This window comes from Sarcophilus harrisii, chromosome 4 (assembly GCF_902635505.1).
Source record: "Sarcophilus harrisii chromosome 4, mSarHar1.11, whole genome shotgun sequence".
Classification (NCBI taxonomy): domain Eukaryota; kingdom Metazoa; phylum Chordata; class Mammalia; order Dasyuromorphia; family Dasyuridae; genus Sarcophilus; species Sarcophilus harrisii.
The window spans coordinates 63,163,653-63,176,162 of NC_045429.1; the positions used below are offsets into that span (position 1 = coordinate 63,163,653).

Here is a 12,510-nt window from a genome sequence, read left to right on the forward strand (position 1 = left end):
TCGTCTATTTTCATATCTGTAAAATAAGGGGATTGGGACAGATGATCTTTAGGCATCCTATGATAGCTATCAGCTCTGAAAGGGCCTTCTTGTGGTTCTTTATATATTTCAACTTCCATTGAAAGGCCTCCCAAGATCCAGAAGCACTTGAAAGCATTTGGCTTAAGTCACCACATAGGAAAAGCTAAGAAGGTGAAGAATGTCTACTGTCCAACCTATGACAGCCAGCTGAATAGACATCTCACAGAGCTAGAGCATTCGTACATACATATATCTTGGATGGATTGTGCAGAATTCAATGAGCTGGGCCCAAAATCTAACAGAAAGACAGGGTGGTATGAACTATATTTGGGAAAATGTCTAGTGCTTTGAAAGACCCAAGTATCTCTCTGAAACAAAGACCTGTTTTAAAAATGCTAATATTCTTCCAGTGATGCTGTAGGTCTGTGTACTACAGAATGTTGTCATCTCTGAAGAACTGATGAGGGCTCCATAGTATTGTGGGAAAAACTTTGAATTTGGAGTCAGAGGACCTGAATGTATACATGTATGATTAATGAATAAACCAAGCATTTTAAGTGCTTACTATAAGCAATGCACTAAGTATTGGGGACAAAGACAGAGGAGGAAGATAGTCCCAGCTCTTCAGGAGCTCATACTCTTATGGGAGAAAAGATACGTATGGAAAATATCAGCAAAATGGAAAGATGGAAAGCTCCCATGGTCCTTAGGGTACAATGGCAAAGCATATGATAATGCTTCTTCTTTGTTTTAATTTCCATTGATAAACTGTTGAGTCATTTGACAGTGACAAGGACTTTGGTGCTAAGGACTTTCTTTTCTGGGACTTCAGTTGCTATGGCTCTAGAATTTGTAAGAGAAATGACAAGGCTGCATGTCCATAGAGGCTGCATCCCAGGATAATGGCTACCAACACTGGGTTGGAAGCATTGCTATTCCCAAAGTTGTGGGGTTCAAGGACCTGCCTGAACTGTCTCCAACAGGGTCTAACAAAAGGTGGTGGATGATGGTAGCAGACTAGTATATGCTTCTCCCCATCTCTCTCCTGCCCCATGGTTCATTGCTGCTTCAATTTGCCTGCCCTTTGATTGACATTTGGTATGGATTGCTGGCCCCTTTTCCAGACCTCTGAGGACTGAGCTAGAAACAGAAATCATGATCTGGGAAGAGGATGCTGCCATTCTCAGGTTTTTTTTTTTTTACCTATTTGATTGGTGGCAGTTGATTAATACTTATTGCTTATTTCTTACATATCTACACACACTCCATGATCTAGTGACAATATCCTCCTTGCTGTTCCTCAAACACAACATTCCATCTGTCCCAGGTTCAAGTCTTGGCTGTGCCATTTACTGTTTATGAGACCTTAGACAAGTTTTTTTCTGCATTCTTAGATGGTAAAAGAAGAAGTTGGACCAGATGGTCTCTAAGTTATTTTCTAGCTTCCAATCTGTGACCTTATAAATAATGTTGTGGGTCATCCAAAGAAAAATGAGAGAGGTGCATAGGGGACATGAGTTGGCATCTACATATCGCTAACACAGAACGTCAGAGGAGAAGTAGGATATATTACATCCTGCTATACAGTCCATCAACAAGCACTTTAGGAAAGCACTTAGTAGTTCTTCTGTGAGCCAGAAATATGCTAAGTCCTGGAAATACAAAGAAGGCAAAAATGTGTAACCAAAAAAGGTGATTCATTTATGGAGAAAGAGTGAATAATTACTCTTATTGTATGGATTCAGGCCTATAGCATTTTACCAGTTCTCCCTATGGAGAATTTATGGGAGAACCCAGATATAATAAATAGCACAGGATGAGAAGGTACAGATGGTTTGCTATCTGCATTGTTGGAGATCACATACAATAAAAATTCATTTTAAAATGGCTAATACCTCACATAGAGTTCTGTAAAGTATTTTATGCATCAAATCTCATTAAATTCTTATAACTATTCTGGGAGATAGATGATATTATTTCTCCCACATTGTAGTTTCTTCTCCAGGGCCATTCTCACATATAGGTTGTAACTTCAGAAGACTTGATTTCTCTCAAAATCCCATAGACCATCATGTAGGGCTACAGACTTCTTTTAAAATTTCTTCTTTTAATTTATAGAATTAAACAAGCATTTTCAAAACACAGTACAATTAAAAAGATGATGGAAACGAAACTGCTAATATATTATACACAATTTTCTTTTAATGTAGCATTTCAAGCCCTCACCAATGTGTTTCCCATTAACAATTAGTCAATAATTAGCTTTTAGAAAAGTCCTTTACTCAACTGGCATAAAAATATCAGTTGGCACTAGACAGTCCTTTTTCTTCACCCTTGTTTCCAAAAATTTTGTGTTATACACTCAGAAATATAAGCAACATAGAAGGGAAGAGTGAACTCAAACTTGGAAGTACAATTTTGGTAAGGCTTAGGTAGACAGGCTATACCAGAATATAACCAATAAATGGTAAATGTTTAACAACTGACTCTCAAAATAAAAAAAAAAACGTTTACACTATACAATATAGCTTTGACGTTTTACTCTTTCCTAAACTCTTTTATCGTTCCTGAATGGGTTGTGCCAATTTGCTCCTCTTTGGTCCCACTTAACTCTCTAAACCAAAGCAACCCTCCTTGGTCACCACTTTGTCATGTGCATTGTCTTTCCCATTTAAATATAAACTCATTAAATCCCTTGTCTTTTTTATTTGAATCTTTGGGATTTAGCACTGTGCTTGACATACAGTAAGTGTTAGATTAACTCTTATTTTCATTTATTCTTTCCCCATTTCACAGATTAGAAAACTGAGTCTTAGAGAGAAACTAAATGATTGGCTCAGGCTAGTTGAATTTATAAATGTCCATTTTTTACCCCAACTGAAAATTTCTTTTCAGACATACCATTTCTCCTTTTCTCCCTAGAATTCAAGTAGGGGGATGTATTAAGCGTTGTCAGGTGGATATGTGCTGACCTTTAGTTTGGTTTTAAGAGTAGTCAAAACAGTGGCATGGTATTCACAGAATATCCATTGAATTCTATGAAGAATAACCATGAGATGCTTTCATAAAATTCATTAGCCCTGCAGGCATTTATTTAAGGCTGTATCGATTCCCCCTGTTTTGTAAGGGTTTTCCCATAAGGATTCCACTGTTGGTCCAAAGAATTTGTTTCAGAAAACTCCTAGGAGATTATAATTTACTTGGGCCTGCCTGGTCCATTCTAAAAAGAAACAAGAACTCTGGATTGATCTGATGCTCTTCCAGGCCAATATTTAAATACCTGGATCACCCTAGCTTCTTTTGGGTACCTTTTGAACAATTACAAGTAGAAGTGGGGCCACAATATGATGTTCTTTATGTAGGTACAGTTTTAGACAGAAGTAGACAAGTTTATTCTCCTAATCCCCACATCTCTCAATGTCTTCATGCTGCCTCTGGGGAATCCAGAGCTCTCCAAGGTGGTGCTTCATTCCAAGAGGCCTTCCTTAAGCTATGTCATAAATCACTTCTCCGTCCTCATCCAATCCCACCTCAAATCTTATATTATCACTATATTCATTTCCCCTAGTCCTTAAGAACAAAGCATCTGATAAAATGAATCCACCCTTATTTAATACCATCCATAATAACACAATAATAATAATAATAATAATACTCCTAAGAATTTGTTTTCCTAGAAGCTTTTTAACCTAAAGAAATGTTTTCCAACCTATGGGGTTGGTCCAAGAAATTATTGCCAGGGTTCTGTAAATGTATGGGTACACCCATTAACACCATTTTATATTATCAGTACTTCCTTTGTTTCTAATAGGGAAAAAACTCCTGCCCTTTTTGAATGAAATATGAACTTTCATTGTATCATGATTAATAAGATACAGATGCATTTAAAATTCTTCTGAATTAATATTACCTTCAGTCATTCTATTCTTTTCATAATCAATGATGCAACTAAAAAACTATGGTAAGTCTGTGAAAGTTTTTGATGTTTTGATAAAGGGACCATCAAATTTTAAGTTAGAAATCACTGGTCTTAGTGGTTTAATAATTAATGGAAATATTGCAGACAATGATTGAAGACAATGTTGAGTAGAAGGTTGGACTCAGTGAGGTGCTGATAAATATTTAGCAACCACTTTCCTCAAATGTATGTCACATTTTAAAATTCAATCTGCACTTTTAATGTTTTCTCTATCCCTTTCTCAAGTTTAGACTTTCAAAAAAACCATGAATCAAGTACTGATTTGTAGCCTTTCCTGATTTTCCAGGTGTATATGCTCACTGGGAAAGTAGAACAATTTGCTGTCATAGAAGGTTGGAGCTTGCTCCAGCACACTCCTGGCCAGGAGTCTTACTTATAGCCATGCAGGCAACCACCTACAAGAATATTTCTGTCTGAAGATATTCAGTGCTTGGTCAGAGACAAGGTTTAAGGTTTTAGGAAATATGCCTCAGGTCTTAGCTGAAGGATACAATGACAATGGACTAAAAGAGAAAACTTTTAGTGTCAGGAAGCAATGTTTTTTTCTAAACATACTTTAGCAAAAGGTGAAATCTTGCAAAAGGGCAATGAGGGAGATAAGTGTAAGTTGCCATGGTTTTGCAGTGACAGGGGGTTGCTCCAATGGGACTTTTTTACTTCCTCTTTAAGTATTTGCAAGATTGGATTTAGGGCATCTGAGTGGTTATAGTTACCAAATATGTGACTATTCTAAATCACCATTGGATCCTTCTAAGAAATTATTATTTCAGCCTGAAATTTCTCCTGAAATATATATGCACCATGTGAAAAAGGAATCAGGAAAGCTTTAAAATTAAAAGAAATAGAAAGACAGGTTTTTCCTCCAGTCATATAAATAGTTATGGATGGGGATAAAGAGATAGATATTTTTTCATAATACCAAGAGCATACTTTATTATGGGTTTTGAAAATCCAGAAATGTTTAAGTCAGGCTGGTGAATAATTCACCATTGATTTACTTGGGCCCAATGCAAACTCAGGTGGGCTGGGAATAAAGGTGGACTCCTTACAGTGACTGAACACAGTAATGGTCTTTTATTGCCAACTACATCACTGAGTGACTTTCAGAGCTTTTTTAAATGGAAAGTCACAGCCTTGATTCATCTCTGTATTACCTTCCAACAAGTCAGGTTGCTGGCCTCTTGACTCAGTGGTTGGATGAAAGCATTGAGTGCATTGATGGGATCAACTATCAAATGCAGGAACTTTTTCACCAGACTTTTGATATGGGAACTAAATGCCTGCCCCTTAAGCAATACGCAACCAAACAGTCAAAACTTCAGAAAGGATGCTGGAAGATTCACTCCATACACGATAAATGAGATTCAGAGTGTGTTATAGTACCTTTGGTAATTACCCCTTTAATTCTCCCCTCCTCCTGTCAATTCTTCACTTCTGTCACCAAAGGAAACTTGTCCCTCTATCAGGTTTAGAAGAAATAACTTCCTATAAAGGAAACAGAGTAGGAGAAAACAGATTAATACTTTTTAAAAGTTAGAAACCCACAACAAAAATAACTCCCTTACAAAAGGTTTTGTATAAACATCAACTAAGTTTATAATTATAAAATCATAGTGAAAGAAAAGGCTTTCAAGATACCAATTCCATATTTTATAGAATTCAATTCAATTAAAATAAATTCAATTGAACAAGCACCTACAAAATGTCTGCTTAAGCTATCCAGGGGATAGAACTCTGGACTTAGGAAGACTTGAATTCAAATCCAGCTTTGGATTCTAGCTGTGCAACCTTGGGTAAGTCAACTGTCTGCCTCAGTTTCCACATCTATAAAAATGGGAATAGTGTCCCAATCACACATCTGATTACTAGCAAAGTTGGGACTAAAACTGAGTTCTAATCCTCTATCCTACTTTCTATGTAGCTCCTTTTTCTCTATGGGCTTTATTATTATTATTAATCCTGACAATTTTATTCTAAGCAATGTAATATCTATTCCTCAGTAAAACTCTAAACAGTGAACAGCAATCCCAAATAGACTTCTGCATGACTAGGTTGTTTCTATGACCTGAGGTAGAATCCACAGGAACCATGCATTTTTCACCTAACTATGACAAATTCTATAAAAAGAATAATTCTATCTAACAAATGTGCATATCAATCCCCTCTCTTCCTGGACCTCATCACTCTTTGTAGTCAGAGTTTTCTTCTGTGCTTCTTGTTTGGGAAGGCAGAGCAGAGTTTTTACTGAGCAGTTTAAGGGTCTTTCCCCTTGGCATCAGTTGGTTAATTATCTTTTAAATTCTTTTCCTTCTTGTCTACCTAGAGTGTAACTACAGTCTTCTTCATACATTGCTAAGCCATCCAAAGCAACTGAAATCACACATTAAGAAAAGCATCAAGATTTGGGGGGCAGGGTTAGAAGGTCCCGATGGTAGTAGAGAATTGATGAAAACATGGAATCTCCCTTTTCTGGATTAAAATGATTTTTCCCCCCTTACTAATTTTCTACTTCCTTTTCTCAATACCAATCCAGACTAATTTGGCTTCAGAAAATTTTGAAATCATAAAAATATCGAGAGACTATCAGTGCTAGTGTGAAAAGCCTGAGAATTTACAATATTCTCAGGATGAAGGGGAAGAGAACTGGAGGAAATTTTAGACCGAAGACATTGACATTTAGCCTGCTTTGCATATCACTGCATCTGTGATTTCATCATTTTGAGTATTCCTCCAGTGATGCAAATTGCAATTAATCCATATCAGATCCTGGGCAACTCTTATCTACCTTTTCCCATAAATCCTTCATGGGGATCTTCTTTTAAATCTCCAGATACCATAAATCTTTAACTATCAGCTTTCTGGGGGGAAATATGAACATAACAGACTTTTAAGTTTAATTTGCATTATTAATACTTTCTTAAGTCTATCTAATCAACATCAAGTCCTAATTTGTAGTTTGCTGATTTCAGAGATATAAATGCTCAAAATAGAAATTTAATGCTTTTCTCCTGAGCAGGTTCAAGCTGGCTCCAGCATAGGCCTGGGAGCACACCATCTGTCATCTGTTATCACTTGATCTCATTCTATGTCTGGAGCACAGGCCTGACTCTTAGTAGATGATTAATAAATGCTTGTTGACTTGACTCTGTTTTATACATGTAATTGATGATATTTATACACTTGTATATAATTATTTATTTGTAATGCACAGCAATCTACTTATTCTCCTTATGGGTATCCTCACCACCCTGGCACACAGTATTGGGTCTGAAGTCAGGAAGATTCATCTTCCTGTGTTCAAATGCAATCTCAGATAATCTTTGCCTCTCTTTCCTCATCTGTAAAATAAGCTGCAGAAGGAAATGGCAAAACACTGAAGTATAAACCCTCTAAAAAACCTAAATAATGTAAGAAAGAGTCAGACAAAGGTATCAACAGTTTTGACCTCAAAAATAAATTATTTGACTTGCTGGGCAATTCAAAGAGTGCTAACAACCTATTTAGATAAAATATCTATGAAAAAGAGGGGAAATGAATTAAAAAAATCAATACTGGCTATCACCATTTTCAAAAGAACTTTATTTGATATGAAGTACTTTCAGCAATAAGAAGGAATCTAGGTGGCACAGTGGAGGAAGATTAGAGCTTGGACATAGAAAGACTTGAGTTCAAATGCTCTTTTAGAAATGTATAGGGGAGGTGGAACCAAGATAGCAGAGTAAAGGCAGGGACTCTCCCAACTCTTCCCCATTTCCAAATTACTTTAAATAATGATACTAAACAAATTTTCAAGCATCAGAACACCCAAAAAGACAGAGTAGAACATTTTCCAGTTAAAGACAACTTAGAAGGTTAGCAGCAAAGGTCTCTGGGTGGGAGCCCAATATGCAATTCCAGCATAGGCTGTGGCAGATAAGCCCTGACCCTAGTCTCAGCCCCAGTCCCAGCCCAAGTCCCAGTCCCAGTCCTAGTCCCACTCTTAGCCCTGGTCTGGCCTCAATCCCAGCATCAGCAAGGAAGATACCGCTGAATCAATAACAATACTGGTGACTTCTGGACCTCTTAGCTAGAGGACACCAGGGAAGACTTAGCACTAAGGTAAATGAAGAGATCTGTGGCAATGGGTAGGGTAGGCAATGTGGGTAGGAGTCTTGACTGCAGTCCCAGCATAGCCTGTGCTAGCACAGCTCTGGCCCCAGCCCCAATTCCAGCCTCAGTAAAGCAAGATTCTGTTGCTTTAGTACAGTAGTTACAGTTTCTGTGGGGATACTCCTAACAATTCCAGAGCAGAAGAGAATGCTTATGGTCAGGCCCCCAGCAGGATCTCTGAAAACAGCTGCATGAAATCCCTAAAATTTGGTCTACTCTGGAAACAGAGCCCTACTTCAACAAAGAATTAGAAGTCAGATAAGAAAATAAGCAGACAACAGAAAAAGTTTCTGAGCATAGGAAGTTATGGCAACAAGGAAGATCAAAATAGACACTCAGAAGATAACAAAATCAAAGCTCCTATATCCAAAGCTTCCAAGAAAAATCAGAATTGGGCTGAGGCCATGGAAGAGCTCAAAAGGGATTTTGAAAATCAAGTAAAAGAAATAGAAGAAAAAGTAGGAAAAAATTGAGAGTGGTACAAAAAGAAATACAAAAAGCTAATGAGGAAAAGAGTGCCTTCAAAAGCAAAATTGGTCAATTAGGAAAGGGGGCACAAAACTCAACTTAAGAAAATAAGTCCTTAAAAATTAGAATTGAACTTCATAAAAAATCAAGATACAATAAAGCAAAACCAAAAATAAAACAACAGAAAAAATGTGAAATACCTCATTGGAAAAACAACTGATCTGGGAAATAGAACCAGATTTTTAAATTATTGGTTTTCCTGAAAGCCATGATAAAAAAGAGCCAAGACATAATCTTTCAAGAAATTATCAAGGAAAACTGTCCCAATATTTTAGAACTAGAGGGTAAAATAGAAATTGAAAGAATTGGCTCAAAGAGAATATAACTTACTTATAGTATAAAAATCTATCTTACCTTGAAAAAAGAAAGGAATGGGGAATAGAAAGGGGGAGGGGATAAAGAGGCATATTGGGTGGGGAGGGTTAAAAAAACACTTTTGAGGAAATAGAGGATAAAAGGAGAGAATAAATGGGAAAGGGAGTACAGTTAATAATAGTAATTGTAAAAATACTTTTGAAGCAAGTTTCTCAGATAAGTTTTTTCCCCCCAAACATGGAGGGACCTGAAGAGCCATGCCCCAATTGATAAATGATCAAAAAAATATAACCTATGCCCTGAGGAGTATAAATTCATGCAAAACTACCACTACTAGATATAAATATCAAAATTGATTAAAAGAAAAAAATGAAAATGACTTATATGTATAAAAATATTTATAGCAACTCTCTTCTCAGAGTAAAAAATGGGAAATTGAAGGGATGCCCATGAACTGGGGAATGACTGAATAAATGGTAGTATATGATTGTCATGGAATATTATTGTTTTATGGGAAATGATGAGCAGGATACTCTCAGAAAAAAAGTCTGAGCAAGCAAAGTTAAATATACTGTGTACAAAGTAATAGCAATGTTCTGGGATAAGCAGCAGTAAATGACTTTGCTATTCTCAGTAGTACAATGATACATGACTATTCAGAAGGACTTATGATGAAAAAGTCTCTCAAATGAGTAGTTTGGAACTATGCTCAAAAAGTTATCAAACTGTGCATACCCTTTGATCCAGCAGTGTTACTACTGGGATTATATCCCAAAGAGATTATAAAGAAGGAAAGGACCTGTATGTGAGAATGTTTGTGGAGCCCTTTTTGTAGTGGCTAGAAACTGAAACTGAAGGATGTCCACAGTTGGGAATGGTTGAATAAATTGGGATATGAAAATTATGGAATATTATATTAAAAAAATGACCAACAGGATAATTTCAGAAAGGCCTGAGAGAATTACATGAACTGATGCTGAGGAAATGAGCAGGACCAGGAGATCATTATATACTCAACAACAATACTATATGATGACCAGTTCTGATGGACCAGCCATCCTCAGCAACGAGATCAACCAAACATTTCTAATGGAGCGAAAACTAACCCTATGCCCGAAAAAAGAACCTGGGAGATGACTAAAACCATTACTTGAATTCCCAATCCCTATATTTATCCCACCTGCATTTTTGATTTCCCTTCACAAGCTAATTGACAATACAGAGTCTGATTTCTTTTCTACAGCAAAATAACGTTTTGGTTTGGTATACTTATTGTGTATCTAATTTATATTTTAATATTTAAATCTACTTATCCGCCATCTAGGGAGGGGGGGGTAGAGGTGAAAATTGGAACAAGGGTTTAATTGTTAATGCTGTAAAGTTACCCATGTATATATCCTGTAAATAAAAGGCTATTAAATAAAAAAAAATAAAAAAAAAAAAGAAAAAGTCTCTAAATACCAGAGAAGAAACTGATTTTATCTGACTATAGAGTGAAGCATTCTTTGTCTCTCTGTATGTATGTCTCTATCTCTGTTTGTCTCCCTTTGTCTCTCTCCCTCTGTCTCTGTTTCTGTCTCTCTCGATATGTCTCTCTCGGTCTCTAATTTTATTTTTCTTGAGGGTTTTTATTTTTCAAGGCATTGGGGTTAATGATTTGCCAGGATCCCCAGCGGAAGGGCAAGGTCTAAGTCAATTTGAACCGGTCCTCTTACTCAGGGCTGTGCCTATCCACTATCACCTAGTGCCCCGGTTTTTTAAATTAGATTGGGAGATCTGTTTTTTTCACAATGTAATTTTTGTGAAATGTTTCATCTAACTTCACATGTGATTTCTTAACTGAGGACTGGGCAGTGATAAGGGAGAGAACCTGGAACTCAAAAGTTTTAAAACAACAATTGTAAAAAAAAAAGTTTTAAATATAACTGGTGAAAATATTAAATAAATTCCAATTAAAAAATTATGAAGCTGTATGATCTCAGGCAAGTCACTTAATCTCTCTGTGCCTCAGTTTCCTTATCTGTAAATCCAGAGAGAATTGATGGCTTTTTATATGAGGCTGAAAGAGTCAAGAAACTATTTCAGGCATCAAACACTTAATCATCTTTGCAAAGAAAAAGACATTACAGTCCAGGGGCAATCCTGGTTTAGGATATAAAATCATCTGCAACATCTTATGAAAGATGGTGGAAGAAGATTTTAATAGCATTTTTGTACATAGATAATTTTGTATTTATTATTTTAAATATAAAATATCACCTCCAAACAAAGGACATACAGTTTTTCAAACATTTGAAATCTACATATGATCTGATAAAAACATGCTCTAAAATACTAATAAAAAGAAAAATGCACATTAAGGTAACTGAGGTTTCAATTCCTACCATTCTGATGGACAAATAAATCATAAGGTCAAAGATTTATGGCTGAAAGGGACCTCAAAGGTTGTGTAGTCTAATTCCCTCATTTTTCAAGTAAGGAAAATGAAATTAAATCAAATGACTTGCTCAAGATCATCAGTACACAGATAGTATGTATTGGAGATGGAATTTGAATCTACATCTTTTAATCCAGTATAATGAAGACAAACACATAGATTCACTGTAAGAGTGTCAGTACAATCATCTAACCATTCTGATATCAATTTGGATTTATACAACAACAAAAAATGACTAAATTATAATTGAGTTGGTCCTTCTAACTTACCATCAGACATATCTTAAGGAATCAAAGAGAAAAACAAAGGTCCAGTGTATATAACAGGGCATTCGTAGCAGCATTTTTTGTAGATGCAAACTAAGCAAGTATGCATTTTCTTAGTAATGGCCAAAAAACTCAAAATCTATGGCATAAGAAGTTGGAATATTATTGTTTAGTAGAACGGGCAAGAAGCAATGCAGAGGTGTCAAACAGCAACCTGCAATTCTTCCAAGTATAGTTGAACAAAATTAAAATGTAATTGGCAGGGGCAGCCAGGTGGCACAGTGGATAGAGCACTAGCCCTGAAGTCAGGAGCACCTGAGTTCAACTGGCCTCAGACATTTAACATTTCCTAGCTGTGTGAACCTGGGCAAGTCACTTAACCCAAATTGTCTTAGCAAATAAAAAAAAAAACACAACCTATAACTGGGAAATATTTTACAAAATAAATAAATGTACAACAAAACTTAGATAAAGCTAATGTGTGCTTTTCTAAGCCAATCTGAAGTCCTTAGGGATCCTTATATAGAGTTTAGAGGACCCTGTTTCCATTTGAATTTGACACAACTGGTGGATTAAATAAGGAACTGCTCTCATAAAAAGACCCAGCCTTAAGATCCAAGATCTGACAACATCGATTCTGTGACCTTGTACCTCTCACTTTTCAATGATCAAAGAAACCTTCTAAGATTATAAGCTGTGGAGTAGGGACTGATTATAATTGACTGAAAGAGTTTCCTCACTGGAAGATCATTATACCAAGCATGTCACAGGATGTGGACAAAAACAAAACAAAACAAAAAGTCCTAAAGACTATT

At 36.2% G+C, this 12,510-nt stretch overlaps 1 protein-coding gene across 1 annotated transcript in view; it reads right to left on the reverse strand.

Annotated features, from left to right (window-relative positions):
- Positions 1-12,510, reverse strand: part of TNR (tenascin R) — a 690,019-nt gene that overhangs the window by 356,862 nt on the left and 320,647 nt on the right. The window contains exon 3 of the mRNA XM_003767456.2: positions 5,384-5,485. The gene's annotated coding sequence lies outside the window, so the exon portion shown is untranslated. The remainder of the gene's footprint in view (positions 1-5,383; positions 5,486-12,510) is intronic.